The following is a 16,075-nucleotide window of genomic DNA, read 5'->3' on the forward strand; positions in this document are numbered from 1 at the left end:
CTATTTCTTACGGTTATTCATAGGTTGACCCGAAGGACACACAATTATTGATTTTATTGCACCTCCCAGTCAGTAATCGCATGTGAACCCTTGTTCTTAATTCTGCCAACTCACACTCAGAAAAGAATATTATATTTGTATCAAAAAAAGGGGATATCTGCGTATATTTAAAATTTAAGTAGCCTTTTTAAGTGGTCCTTAAAAACAATTTGAACTTAATTTGGGAAAAAATTGGGTTCTAGTCCGTCAATTACTTTAATATTTTATATAGCAGTATAAGAAACGAAGTACATTGCCCAATAATTTTTAATGCAATGACTTAAGACAATTGGTTACAATTTGTATTGGTTATTGGTTACTTTGTAATTGATCCTTCTTTCAAAAATTACATTTTAATTTGATAATTAAAGAGGTATTTAAAATTAGTACAATTACCAAATTGGGCATAAAAAAACATTAGCTATGAAAATGTCTATTTAAGCCCGTCTTTAAAATATGTAAAAAATAGGATCGTAATCTTAGCCTGTTTTTTCTGTAGATGTACCTTCCTTGTTGCTTCTCTGTGTAAAAGGCAAGCCGCCTGGTATCCCTATCAACTATGCTACTTATGCTGCTTGAACAGCTTTTCTAGATGTTCTCTGTCATATTTTCTGCAAAATGTTCGCTTATTCCGCTTCGTCATGCGGCAGTTAAAGCTGGTCAACCCCCCCATCCCCCCAGCACAATTTTCCAGCTATTCCTTATACCTTCAAGTGGCATTCTGCGAGAGTCCTGTCATCTTTTACGCATTCATTTGCGACGCCTTTTAGTTGGTCCAGCTCGTGTCCTGTTTCCGAGGCTTCGTATTTCCTATTTCTACGGCACACTGCTGCAATGACTGTGTAAAAGCCTACATAATTTTCCAATTTCATTTCCTAAAGCGAGCAGGCAACCAGAAATCATTTAAATTATAAATACCTAAAAGGCATCAGATTAAACTTCTTGTAATAAATTTATTAAATAATTTGACAGGGTAATAATTTTAATAAATAAATAGTCAATATATAGGATTATACATTGGTTTATCTAAAAGCCAATTTTAATAGTTTACATTTTAACGATTGTCAGACCAACTACATATTTAGCAATATACATAATAATAAGATAAAGTCATATAATTAAAATACGATTGAATTCTTTTGTTTGAAAAAATTACACTAGAATTAAAACCTAATTCCCTTTATTCTCTCCTTAAAGAAATAAGTAATCCACTTTCTTTTAATGACAACAAATTGAAAATTCATAAAAATTAACCAACGGATGTGTTAATAATAACCATTTAAATGAATTTTGCACCAATGTGCTCAATTGGTAACCGAATCCGGGGCAAGGGAATCCAACTCAAGAGCTGGACAACCACGCCCACACCCTTCTTGGGTTGCCTCCTCCCGCCCCCTTCTCAGCCGACCTTCTTTTCTCCGCCGCCACTGCCTGCGTCTCATTTCATTTCGTTTCATTTTGTTTTAATAAATTAAAATGTCAACTTGATAAATGAAGGTTTCGTGGCGGCATTTTTGAAGTCGCATCCGCATCCCATTCTCGTTTGGAAAAAAGTTGACGCACACACACGCACCGCATACACACAAAGGCACACCCACACCCACACCCACACTCACACACGCACACGTACTTACACACACATTGGGGGACCGCTGGTCAGCATGGAAAATGAAGATTGTCCCTTTTGTGCGGAGGTCCCAAGTCCATTGCGGCACTAAATTATGTTGTTGTTAGTTTCACTTCATCTGCGGTCCGAATGGGAAAGAGATGGGCATACATAGACCAGAAAGAGATGGACAAACATAGACCAGAAAGAGATGGGCATACATAGACCAGAAATGGAGGGGGCCATACAACGCCTGGGGATTGTCCTGCGGTCGTCTAAGTGGTTATGAGTTAATTTTATTTATTTATTTATATTTTATTGTTATCATTTATTTCACTTTTTCTTCGCTTCCAGTAAGTGTGCATTGTTTTATACTGCCCCACCGTGCACACTACAACCATATGTGGACTTTACAACAGAGCCGGCAATTTTTATGGGGCGTTATTGCCCCGGGGCCTAAAGATGGAAGGAAGGTCCTGCAGGACCCAAATACCATAAATTTGTTCCAAGCTAAAAACCGAAAACCGAAACCGAAAAGACATTTCCGCCTCTCATTAAATTTGTCTACGCATTCATTTGTCAGCAAGTCGTAAAAAAGGGACCCGACACGAATTTTATTTTTAGGCCTTGTCCTTTTTTTTATTGTTTCCCCTGTCCCGGCGGCTCCTTCCACTCGCCTTTGGTATCCGGACACCTGTTTCTTTTTCAGTTTCAGTTTCGGTTTCTTTGCCAGCCCGGGGCTTATCAGTCAGTCAATGCCAGGCATCAATTCATCCATCTGGGCCTCGTTGCGAGAATCTAGCCGAGGAAAGCCAAGGACATCGTAATGTGGATTGATAGATACAAAGAGAATGACAAATTATAAGGAAAAATGCCGGAGACAACGGCAAAGCCATCTTGAGAATGGAGGACATCGATTCCTAATCAGCAGCGAAGGTCCGACTTAAATGGATTTAAAGTGGGCGATTAAAGCTAACTCAATTGCAGACTTTTGATTTGCTCATTTTGAAAATACACATTGTGAATACATATGGCCCAGCACAGATTTTCGATCTTAAAATTAAAGAAATAAATCAGGTTGTCTTTTAAGTTTGAGAACATTTTTTTCTAAAGGCCTATACATGTTTAAATGCTAAAAAAAATAATTAAAATGTCAGAAATGATATATTTGTGATTAATATTCCATTTGAGCTCAGCCAACCGTTTTGTGCCCCACTTTGTTGATTACAAGTTCCAGCACTTTTCATATGCACGTCCCAATCAAGGGGAGCTTAAATTTAAAATCGGAGAAATGATTATTTCCTTTATACGAATTTTATGCTTTTTGTTAGCCCAACTTTTTATATTTCTTTTTTCGGAGACAATGTCCGAGTATCGGTGGCAGGTGGCTGTCCTGGCTGTTGTTAATTTTCCTTTGGCAGGACTTTGACTTTGGACACAAAAGGAACTCCCCAAAGCGAAGCGAAACGGATAAAGAGAGTGGGAAGTGGAAGTGGAAGGGGAGAGGTGGGAGGTTGGGGGGTGGAGCTCAGACATTGACCCACCTGAATGACCCCTGGGAGCTGTCAGGAAACATTTCCCGCTCGTTCCCCTCATTTCTTCCGCTCCAGTGTCAAATGCTTGCATTAATTGTTAAAAAACGAGAAAGAAGACACAAACGATCGCTGGGGAATGTGGCATTTTTTGTTTATATTTCACGCCAGTGCAACAAATCAACAAACTTGACTTTAAATAAAGGCACCTCCAATCCACTTGGATGAGCTCGATGGAAGGAGTCCTTGCTGGAGTCAACTTGCAGTTTAGCCACCGCCCACCGAAGTTTGTGTATTAAATTAAAACGCTCAGCGCCAAACTTTCCTCGGCACACACACACACACACACACTCGTTCACACGCACATGCCCACAGCCAACGTGGCGTATGCGCAATGTGGGAGCAAGAGGAAACGGGAAATGCAAGGGAAGGATACGAAACCCGACCAGGACCACCTTGGGAGGGCAACTTTTGCACCTTTGTTGGCACTTTCAGCGTAAATCGTTTTCTGCCAGTGCCCACATCTTTACCCTTTGCTTCTACACTGCAATGAAAAAGTCACACAATCTTTAATAACTAATTTATATAAAATATTTACAATATTTAACATTTGTTGACTTTGCTGTCCAATCTTTGCTGGTACACGCAAAGAATGCGGTTTCACACATAAGTCACTTGTACATGTTATTGTAAATGTGGTTAATACTAGTTTAGATTTAAATTCAAAATTATGCTTAGTTTGGTAAGCTCAAGTATTCTTTTCTTTAATTTTTAAATTCGGGTAATGTGATGCTTGCATTTTCTTTGCTTCCAAGTCACTCGCCGACAATAGTGTTTCCAAGTAGATTTCTTTTAGTGTCGAGGTCCTTTTCGCATTGCAACTGTTATTAGCCGGAGCTTGAGAGTCAGGAGTATCAGGATCAGGAGTGGGAGAAGGAGGAGGAGGAGGAGGCTGAGCAGGAGCAGCTGCTGCTCCTTTGGTGCTTGTGCGGCGTCTCTGAAGTGCAACTGCAACGGCAGCCTACATCGAGGCGCTGAAGAACCGAAATCCCAAAACAAAACTTTTTCTTGCCACGCGGTTAGTTGATGTTGGCAAACAGGGGCTGGGAAATGTGCGGGAAAGCTCAAGTTCTGGAGCAAGTCCTGGCCAAAAATTCGAAACCAAAAGAAAAGCGAAGGAAAAAGACAACAAAAAGCCTGGTACTCCTATCGAGTGGAAGATTGTTTGGGTTATATGTGGACTCTGTCGGTGGGTGGATGTCGAAATGGGAAATCAAAAGGGGAGCCGAGCAGCTGAAACATTTCCCATTTATTTATTTCGGTTTAAATTGTTCGATTAATGGGAAAGTTCAGCTACGGAAATCGGCGATAATAGATAGATTGTATATGACGGCAGCCAAGATATGAATTTAAAATGACTGTAGAACTCATTGATATTCTACTTTATAGTATATTATTTAGGTCATTTCCTATATTACATAATCTTTTTATTTTTTTAATGATTTTCAATTTACTATATTTTGTATCGATTTTCCAATACAAAAATATTTAAAGGATGGCGGTATCTTCCTTAAATTCATCACACTTAATTCTGTTTTAGAAACGTTTAAGAAAAATAGTTTTAGCTCTCTTCAAGCTTAAGAATATTATAATGAAAATCGTTCAATTACCAATTTTAAAATGAGGCTTATATAATCGATGTTTGTTATTACGATATATGTTATCCGGTATTTTGTTACCGGATATTCGTCATTGAATTTTCAACTAAATTTGGTTTGGTCCAATTTCGCTTTGCTTTTATAAAACACAGTATTAAATTAATAATTTATGTGTGGACGGGCATCTTTCATTTCGACCAAATGTAAAAAACATACACACAGCGACATGAAAGGCCAACAAAATATCAATTTTATGAAAATCAAACACACAAAAATAACGCAATTAGCGGCTTGGATGGGGCAATCATAAATTGTTCCCGCCATGTGTGCGAGTGGTTGTGTGTGTGTTGGTATGTATGGGTTGCTTTATGAGTTTTTCGTTTTAATTTCCTCTTGTTAATGGGAAAAGCTCACTCACATAATAAATATGAATTTGATACGAAAAATGCAATTAAAATGTATGGAAAAGCGTTGGAGAAAAGCCAAGACCAAGAACGAACGCACCCACACAAGGACACGATAAAGTGTGTTTCTGTTTGTGTGTGTGTGTGTGTGTGTGTGTGTGCGTGCGTGTGTGTGGGTATGAAAGCCATTCATGCAAAACATCAAAAGCCTGCGCTCTTCGCGCATTTGCAATTTTTCATAGCATACTTCTCTGCGTTCGCCGGGCCTAAGAAAGTTGCAAGAATTTTTCAATCGAAACACAAATGAAATTATACCTACGCGTGTGTGGGGATGGCTGGCCTTTTGGTTGGGTGGTTGGGCTGTTGGGATGTTGGGATGTTGGGTTGCCGAGAGTGCCGCTTTAAGTGAGTTTTCGTTCATTAGCAGTCGCCCAGTGGGCCGGGCCAAGCCAAACAAGTGACAGCGGCAGAAGGAGACTATATGGCGAAATGGGGGCGGAAGCCGAAGAAATGCCAAGAAAAATAAGGCAAAATTGTTGCCACTTCAAAAGCAATGCAAAAACCGCCGCCGGGACGAGAAAAGAAAAGAAGCGCCACCCACAGACAAAAACAAGTTGGGATATTGCCACACGGGACGAAGGCTGTGAAGGCAGTGATTCAGTTAATTTATTTTATAACATTGTAATGGGCAATATATATTAACGGATTTTTTCTTATAAAGGCAATATGATATTGAATTAAGTGTGATAACCGGCAATTTTCCCAAAATGATATAACTATCTAAAAAAAACGAAAATGTCTTTAGAACATCTAAATGAGGGAATGCGAAAAAATGTTTCTGGGAAGACCTGGAGTGTTACAAATTTGGGTTGGTTGTAACCTATTTACTGTCTAGACTTGAATTCAGAAAGCTTATCTATTTAGCAAAACCGAAATACACTCAGCTAGGGTAAAAAAGAAGTAAAAAAAGTAGTTGGTGGAATCTGCGCTTGACTTTGACTTCAATTCAACGCCTTCGAAATTGCCTGGCGAAATGTGGCAAGCTTTCCAGCCAAACAATCTTTTTTTCTGCATTTTCCTCCGCTTTTTCCACCTTTCACCACTTCCGATCTGTCTGTCCATCGCCTTTCTGCTGTGTTCATAAACATTCTACCCCAAAAAACGGCATTCTTCCCCTTTTCCCACTTTTAACGCCTATTTTCCTCAACCTTTGCACATGCGATTTCCTTATTCTTGCCATTATGTGACCTGCCGATGGGGGAAACTGAAGTCGTTGCTGGTTGACAAGTTTGTCACGCCCCCGCTAAGCTTAGTACCACCTAAAACCCCCCCTTGGCCACCTTTTGCCCACCGACGACACCCCTTTAGCTCCGCTCCTGGAAAACTCCCATGAGCTTCCGACAGGAAGGCATCGAAGAAAGCCACTTCCGACTTTTCGCAACCGCTCTCTTTTTCGCTCCTTCAGTGGATTGTGCCCAAAGTGCAAACGGAAATGGGAGGGGCTAAGAGAGGGGGGGTTGGGAGGGGTACTGAAAAAAGAGGAACAGAAGGGGCTACATGCCATGCAACATTAAAGGCCCAACCGCATTGTTAAGCTCTGTTGTTGCTACCATTTTTATTAGCCACAATCAATCCGCTTAAGCAGAACGACAGAGGATGATAAAAAAGGGAGAAAAAGTAAAATAACTTTTAAAAAAATGTACAAAAAAAGAAAGAAAACGCAAAAAGAGGAAGGAAAAGAAAAAAAGAATGAAAGCAGATAGAACAACAAGTGAGGAAAAAAGTAAAAACTAGCAAGAAATAAAAGAAACCAGAAATAACTCTATAGTCGACTCTGAAATACCCATTACTATGTCCTTCAGGCATACACTTCGTCGTAATATCTTTAGGCATAAACCACATGGGTCATTTTCTTAGAAAAGGTTAAAACATGTTGAGGATTGTGGCCAAGAACAAAAGACCGTTAATAACTAATTTCTTACTTTATTACCCATTGCGTTCTTTTTTGTATTAGTTCATATATGAAAAACATTGGATCATCATTGGCAAAATATAATAGAGCTAGGTTAATTGTTCAAATTGTATTTAAAATGTAAATTTTTAAAACCATTTGTTCATGGCAAATTCAAATTTCATGTGATATAAGAAAGATATGAAATATGTCAATTATAGCTACAAATTATATGAAGTCTCATTTATAATAAGCAATATTAAGTATAGGAAATAATGGAGTTAATTTGCTCTCAGGTGATTTATTGGAAATATTTGTAATAGATGAGAGCTGCGTTACCAACACATAAATAATTATGTTTATTTCCAATCCTATGGCTCTTATAGTTTTCAAGATCTCGAAGTTTAGAAATGGCTCGTATAATGATCCTGATCAAGAATATATATAATCAATTGTGTTGTAAGCGCTTTCTTCAACCTGCAACCAACTTTTCAGCGAATACAATACTTCATTTCACCCAATGAGTATCGGGTATACAAATAAGAGAAATAACAAAAGAGAAAGTAAAAACGCAGAAAAATAGAGAAAAGAAAGTTGAAAAGGGGCACCCATATTGAAGGGCTGATGTCTGCTTTCAGCGGTTCCTGTTGATTACAATGTCGCCTCACAAAACGGAAACCATCTTCTTTTTTCGCTTCCTCCTTACAAAATCACAACAATAAACCCAAGGAAACTTGGGGCGAAAATGAATGGAGAACGTTGTACAAATGGTGGAAATCTGATGCAACAATATAAAGATGTTAGTCGGTAATCAGTAATCCGTAATCAGTAATCAATGAGCTGCCATGAAAAGGTTTAACGAAAATGATTTTCGCAGACCAAAAATACTTCATTGCTATTTGACTTTTTATATTGTTTTGGTTAACTACGATACATTATTTTTTTGTTTGCATTTTTTGTTAAATATACAGGTGTTTTGTAAGTTAACAGAATCTTGACTGAATAGTACTACACCTGAACTTTGTTTCTGATTTCTCTACGAACAATTTGGCAGCCCTCTTGGCTCGTTGGACCCTTAACTTGGCCCTAACCGGATTGCAAATTCAGTGAGCTGTCCATCGACGCACCTCTCCCAGAAGCCCTGGCCATCAATTCAACACTTTGGCCCTTCGACTCACCCCCTTGCCCATTGAAATTGTTGCGGGTGGAGCGGCGATGCCGCATTGAACACCAAATGGCCATTATGTGCTGAGCAGGGCCACTTGATTTGTGGGGTCTGCTTCGGTTCCTGTTCCAGTTCCTGTTCCTGTTTCTGCTTCTGTTTCTCTTCCTGGAAAAACGTGATTCGTGATTTACATGTGTTTAACCTTCTGCACAAGCCCACTTTTGGCCCCACAAAGCCGGAATGGGAGAGCAACTTTTGCCTGGGGAAGCGATTAATTTCCAATGACTTCAAGACAAGGTGTGAGAGATTTGCGAGGGCACAATTAGCTCTGTTTTTATTCACCAATACTGCTGTGCCAAACCCATGTCGAAATTTATGTGGGAACTTGGGAAAAAACGAATGTGCCTGGACTTTTTCTCTTCTACTATTGCATTGAAAGTGTTAGTGTCTTAGTGAATGGTCTAGTTATTTGGAAAAAAAACAAACAGACTATTTTGATATCGGCAAATTAATTCAATATAAAAATAGCGCTTTTATTGTAATTTTATAAGTACAAAATATAGTTAGTTCGAAGATAATATGCTAATCGATTTAAGTCTACAAATTTTAATCACTTTAAGCAAAGGAGTCTATAGTTATTATTTTAAATCTTTAAAAGAAGCATAAACAGTAGACAGCCAATGAAAAATGTACAAAAATATGGTTTTTTGTACTTGGCTACTCAATCGAAATATATATATATATATATAAATATATTTTTTATACCCTTGCAGAGGCTATTATAATGTTGGTCTGAAGTTTATAACGCAGTGAAGGAGACATTTCCGAATGTAAAAAGAGTTGATTCAAAAAATAACTTGGAACACCAGAATATCTTTTTAATTGAAGAATGCAACTTACATTTAAAGGTATTCTTTTCACTGTTTCCCTTTTCACTTGCAGCATTTATGTTTGCTGTTTGCATACATTTAGCTTCGTTAGTCTGAGCCGCATTTTCCCGCATTTCCCCCGCTTTTCCAGCTGCCATTCACCATTCGCCAGTTGGTTGTTGGTTGTTGGCAGACTTTTCCTTTTCGCCGCGCCGTATCAGTAACTCTGTGTGCGAGGGTTTAATTGTCGCAGTGCGACCCAACTGCAAGCCCATTCCGAGAACTCCCCCATCGCAACCTCAATTTTGGCCGTTTTTCAAAAAGGGTGTGCGCACAACGTAAATCGCCAAAAATTGTCCCAACAGCGTTGTGTCGTCGGCTTTCAATGAAATTTCGTCGAGCGTTTTTGTGCCGCTGCAAAAGGAGATCATCGGAGTTTTGTTTGTTTTCGCAGGATGAGGCTCTTCCATACCCTGTAACCAGTTGAACATTCGCCCCCAGAGGAGGGCATTATTTGGCTGGGTGCGGGAATTCCCGGAACGCAGCTATACCCTCGAGACAGAGGACGGGTATTAAAAGTTGCCCAACAAGTTTGGCATGGCAAAAAGGATCAGGACAAATTTTTCCACAGCTTCGCTGATAAAAATAGCATGCACGCATGCACACAGAAATTAATTCAATTGGTTCAGTTGAGAAATAAGTTCTAAGTGAATTAGTTCTGTTAAGTGTGTATAATTAACAAAATTAAAAAGATGATTAATTAACAAAATTAGCGTGGTCTATATTTTTTGTGTTTAACGAAATGCACACATTTAGCATTTACTTTCAAACATTTAAACTGCTTCTGTTTTAAGCCAAAATCAATATATATTCACTTCGAACAGCTTTGGTTTTTTGTATTGATAATTTTCCAATATAAAATCTTAATTGAAAATTATTTTTTTTTTCGTAGTGTACCTGTTCATATGTGTGTTTTGGCTGCTCGAGAAAATATGGTGCAATAAAGTTTTGCGCTCTTGCGACATGAGCGCATATTTGAAGGCTCCTGTTGAGTTTCTGTGTGCTCTACGCATATGCAGATTCATTGGGTGTGCGGGCTGTGGAGAAAGTGGCTGGAAAGTGGGTGAAAGGGGGTGAAAGCGGAAGAAAGGGGTGCGGAAGAAATAGCCCCACAGAAAGATTCTATGGCTGCCAAAATTTTTAATTTCAAACTGCGCTCCGGGGCCTTTTTAAGTCAACAGCTAGTTTAAGGTAAGACTTGGGTGTTTTGAGCTGCGAAATTTTCCACTTTACTCTTTTAATAAAAATAATATTAAGTTAGTTAATAGTTAAAGTTTCTGAATTAATCAGGGGTTTTTGGATTATGTAATATCTACAAATAGGACGAGTGAAGGACAACTAAAGTAAAACCTGATATGTTATTCTGTTATTCAGCCCATAATCATTGTTACTTAAAAATAAACAAACATGTTTATACCCTTTCTAAAACTCTACGTTTTCATCTTGGTTTGAATATATTTGAGATTTTTCATAATTTTATGATGTAACCTCTTTCCAAATTTTCAAAAAATGGCTTTGTCCAAAAACTGATGATTTAACCCATAATTTTTTTTTTGCAAAGAGTCTAATTTTTGTTACTTATAAGTAAAAAAGGGCGGGATCGGACAACTATATTTTATAGTTCCACTGGGAAATATTTTAATTTTTCGTTAGGTTTTTTTGCAATTATAATATATATTATTTAAAATCGCCACAAAATTAAAAACGGCAACTTGAACGCTGGTTATGGAAGGTATACCACTTTTAAAAGCAAAGCCTATATTGATGCCTTCGCCGCGCTCGACTGATTCAATTTGCTTTTCAATTTGTTGATTTCCGCAATGTTTTTTAGTTTTCTTTGGCTTTTGCTCGCCTTGGCGCCGTTTTCAATCAGAGCGGATGGTCAGTGTTGATTTTGGCCAACGTCGCACCCCGTCCTCACACAGATACGCACCAATACAGCTACACAGCCAGCCCATGAATATGCATTGGTGTCCGCACATCGGCCAAACAAAAGGCGACATCGATGGCTAATTTGTAGCAATCGAGCAAAATCAACAATGGCGAACAACAAAAGCTCCAACAGGTGATTGGGCCGGTCATAAACTCCCTATAAATGAATTTTCAATTGGTCATACGGGAATAAGAATTCTTTACATGCAAAAAAAAGTTTCTGCTAAACAATGGAAAATATATTAGCTAACTTTATATGGGTGAATAATGCCTAAAAACAACCTTCTAAGATTTGAAATAAAACGTTCTAAATATGAATTCAATATGAATTCAATATGCATATCGTATATGTGTTTCTCAGGCTTTTAAAAATATTACATCATTTGATTTCTTCATTTTAAATATACTTGATAGTGGATACTTCATTTTACTGAGACCCATAACATTAAATAGCTTACCATTTACAATTGACAAAAGGTTTTAAAAATACAAAAAATAACGAAATGTTGAATGTACGGAGTTTACTTTGTAAGACCTTACTGAGCAAAATGCCAAGTAGAGTTACCCTCAAATGATCTCACTTTTTTGTAAAGATAGAATCTGCCTAATATACGTATCCTCTTGATCAAGGGTAACTGGAATAATTCTTTCGTATTAACAAAAGCTTATTTCCGTCTGAATCCTTAGCCACTTGGCCGCTTGACATGATAACAGAGCTCGAGTGCGCCGGGATTACCTCGATTCCTTTTGTTTTTCGCCCACCGAAACTCCACTATCCCGCATTTTCCGCATTTCCACCCGGCTTTTCCGACGGCAGCTGGCATTAGAGCTCCGCCTTTTCAGCCTTGCTAATAAAAGCTACAAATAATCGTGCATTCATTACGCTTATGCCGTGCACCGAAACACACATGTTGCCGTTATTTATTTAATGCGCACAAATTTAGTCTGGTGCACTCAGCGAAAAAATATAATCTTTTCTTGAAACTTCACTAAGTCGAATATTATGGACTTCAGGATCAGGAGCCTATTCGAATAACGTTAAAGGTTTTTTTGGAAAAATATATGTCAGCTGATTTTAATTTCATAAAACTATTATTTAAATATCCAAATTGAATTAAATTTCTATAATTTTAATTAAAAAAGAATTGCCCTCTTAATAGTAGAATTAATTGATTGAAGTCACAAAGAATTGTAAAAATTTTGAAACCTAATTTTTTTGGTGTGTAGTTGCCTCATTTTTTGTTTGTTTGTTTTTTCCTGTTTTTTGCGCCCTGAATTTGATCATTATTATTGTTATTACTATTATTACGCGTCGGCCTAATTCGCACAGATTTCGCAGCTCCACGGGTGGCCCCTCACGATGCCCCATTTCCACCTGCGATACGGATGCCATTCTCCATTCCGATTCTGATTCTGATTCGGTTTCTGATTCTGATTCTGATTCCGATTCCGATTTCCCTTCCGGCTTTGGGTCCCCGGGCAGTGGCCCAAAATACTCGGCCATGCTCCGCGTATTTGGCCAGCGGTTTGCCGTCTAATAAGCTAAGAGGCGGCCAAATGCCCTTAAGTCGATAATTAGGGGCATTGTTGTGGCTGGCCAATGAAGTATTCGCCGACCACTGTTATCGCAGTGGGATTGAATGGGCCGATGAATTATTCCGGCCACGAGTCTCAGAGGATTGGATGAGTTTTTAAGCCCTGCGAGAGCATAGTTCCAGGAGTGCAAGGACTAAGCAGGAAAAGAGAACAACTTTTCTTTGATTATAATAAAATGGGCTTAGTCAATTTGCGCTATTAAAAATCTAAAAAAAATAGCTTCTTTAATTTATTAAGTTATATAAGCCAATGCAAAAAATATATTGTTTTAGTTTATATCCAAATAGTCATTTGGAATGTTCTGTGAAATTTTATAATAAGGATTTTAATTAATTTAGCTTGGAGCTGGTTAATTAAAAAACACAGGCATTCTTCTAATTCATTTCCTAAATATTCGTATTATTAGATACAACAAACATTAATTGGTAACCCACAAATCATAAATTTATTGATGGCTTTCCACTTTGTGCATAACAGCCGAATCGAGTTCAATTATTCTGCCTCTCACATTTCTACGAATCCCATGAATTGAAAAGCCTTCTGTATTTTTTTTTTTGCAAAACACGCCTGAATTCTATTAAATAAAAAATTTAAATTTGAGCCCTGATCCAGCACTTTTGAAAGCTTGGGTCGTTAAGGCTTAAACTCCGAACCGAACGGAAGGTCAAAGGCCTGAATTTAAGTAAATAAAAAAGTAATTATTTGTCTTACAAAACGCAAAACAAATAAATTAAAATGTATCCTGATGAAAAAAGCGCAGAAATTTATTGACTTTTATTCTGATGATTATTTTGCAGTTGGAGCAATGAGAATTATTGGCCCACAAACAAATATTAAACATTTAATGATTTTTGCTCTGCGAAGCATTTCAAATGAAATCTCGCCCCAATACTGTCAATTATTTCGAATATTTATTTATGCGTGTATATCTTTACTTTCCCCAGAGGTCTATGCTTAAAAATGGTTTGTAATATATAAATAAATTCACCTAAAGTGCAGTTTCTTAAACTGATCAACTGGTCGATGGCTGTTCAGTTTCAGCCAATTTAAATTTGATTAATACAGTATACATTATTTTTTTATTATTCACCCTTGGCATCTGCTTTCTCTCTATCTTGCAGCTCGGTGGATGCCACGTGGCCGTTGAGGTGAGTTGAAGACATTTTAAATATGCTGCACCCATCTAGGGAATTGGCCGACGGCTGAGATACAGATACGGATACCCGGCTGCAGATACAGATACAAGTGCCGGGCCGCGATACTCATCCGAGACAGCTGTCTTGGCATTTTAAGTGACCGGTCTCCACCTCCCAATCGTTCCTGGGTCCTTCCTTTTTCCTTGCCTTGCGATAACATAAGCAATCGACCCAAAAACTTGGTCAATTGGCAATAAAATCAAAAGCGAAAAAGTTCAAGAGCAACGACAGCTTCTGGGGGAAAACCGGTGATGGGATGGGGCAGCCGGGGGGGTGGGGGTCGGAAAATGGCGGGTGAGGGCTGGAAAAGTTCCCCGACAAAGTCCAAGCGTGACTGGCATCGGAAAACCGAGGCGGTCGCCGTTCGAAAGTCGAAGTTGGTTTATAAAACGCTTTGTACGCTCAAACAGACACAGTAATTGGCGATACACCAGGATACACACACACACACACACATACACAGTCTCAGGGTCCTGTGATATACCCCTACTTTGTTTTACGTGGCCGGCGGTAGGCCAAAAAAATCTATATATATATTCCAAATGACCCACAGCCAGGTGCTCTTTCAAAGAAAAAATGTGTTTATTTTTGGTGAAATTAAACTTATTGTGACAGTATTATTGTTGTGAATTATGAAACTAAGCAAAACATTAAAAGATTTAAAGAAAGATATACCTTTTGTCGGTAATGGCTTTAAAAAAGTCTAATGCTTTCTTTAAACATCGTAATTTTGTAAAGTAGTTAAAAGAAACAAGAAATCGCTGCAATTTTAAACTAAATAATTACTTTGTTTTTGATACTTATATTTACTTAAGCGAAAAAATAGTAATGTCTTATAAAAAAATAACAAAACTATATAAATTAAAAAAATTAATAGATTAGGGGACTTTCAGTCATTTCTAAGATAAGGTTTAATTCGTTCAGCCATCCATTTTGAAAAGAAGAAAAACTGTAATCAAATAATAGTTTTATGTTAATGGTGTACTCTTACATATATATTTAAAGGAAACAAAATTATGAGTAGAAAAATAAAATAATAATATGAAAATTAAAAGATTAAAAGGTATTTCAAGCCAAATACTTGCTCTACATTGAACATTAATTTAATTTTTTTTTTCATTCAAAAGAATGCCTAAATAATTTAATACCTTTAAAGTATAAATTGGAAGCGCAGTTCTAGCCACTATATCCAATATATTTTATATTTAGGTTCAGATAATTGACCACCATATTAAAGAGAAATCCACAAAGAAGATCTTTAAAATACTGACAATATATATATAATCTCAAGCCACATTTTAATTAAAATAATAACATAGCATCGAGCTTCCCTAGCCATCCTATTTTTCCAACTAAATCGTATATTTTGACTTGAACTCCATTTTCCAGGACCCTGCTTCCTACAGAGTATTGAGAAAACTTTGGCGGCGACGAGGACGCGCCTTTCATAAACTTTGAGTGTTTCTGGTGCTGGCATGCACTTACTACATTCCGCCTTTCTTTTTCCATTTATCCCCCGATTTTTTGGCCTCACTCGCATTTATTTGTATTACGCTCAGTTTTGTGTGTCCCTTTCTGCTTGTGCTTGTGGAGCGCTTTCTTCTTATTTATTTTTTTATTGAGTGGCCATCTTCCGTCTGTGTGCTGGAATTTTAGTGAAAAATTATTTATTATAAAACCCGCCAACGAAATTATGAGGGAAATTTCCGTTCTTTTGGCTACTGCTTCTGTGCGGAAATTTATTTCGCATTCGCTGCCCAAACACTATGTAGTCTATATAGTTCATAAATGTAGCAAGTTGGAATTGCATTTCAATGCAATAAGCAAGTTTATTCCTTTGCCGGCGAAGTGAAGGAAAACTGGGAAAAAAGGGGTAGAAAGCAGCAAGTGGATACTTGAAATTCGGCTTCGTTAGCAGCTGGCCAGATCCCTTTGCTTTGAGTTCGAATATCTGGCTTGAGTCGGTTTCTCAGGCCCCAAATTGCATTTCCCAGTCATAATCCGATGCAAGCCTGCCAAAGAGCCGATTCCCTTAATTTTACACATTCCCCCGAAGTTTGGGGCACC

The 16,075-nt window shown here is 37.9% G+C and overlaps 1 protein-coding gene across 1 annotated transcript in view; it reads left to right on the plus strand.

Annotated features, from left to right (window-relative positions):
• The window catches only part of LOC108043568 (chaoptin), a 217,810-nt gene that overhangs the window by 102,717 nt on the left and 99,018 nt on the right, over positions 1-16,075 (plus strand). Inside the window, exon 6 of the mRNA XM_044461346.1 lies at positions 13,934-13,960. The gene's annotated coding sequence lies outside the window, so the exon portion shown is untranslated. The remainder of the gene's footprint in view (positions 1-13,933; positions 13,961-16,075) is intronic.

This window comes from Drosophila rhopaloa, unplaced genomic scaffold, assembly GCF_018152115.1.
Source record: "Drosophila rhopaloa isolate 14029-0021.01 unplaced genomic scaffold, ASM1815211v1 contig_3, whole genome shotgun sequence".
Lineage (NCBI taxonomy): Eukaryota > Metazoa > Arthropoda > Insecta > Diptera > Drosophilidae > Drosophila > Drosophila rhopaloa.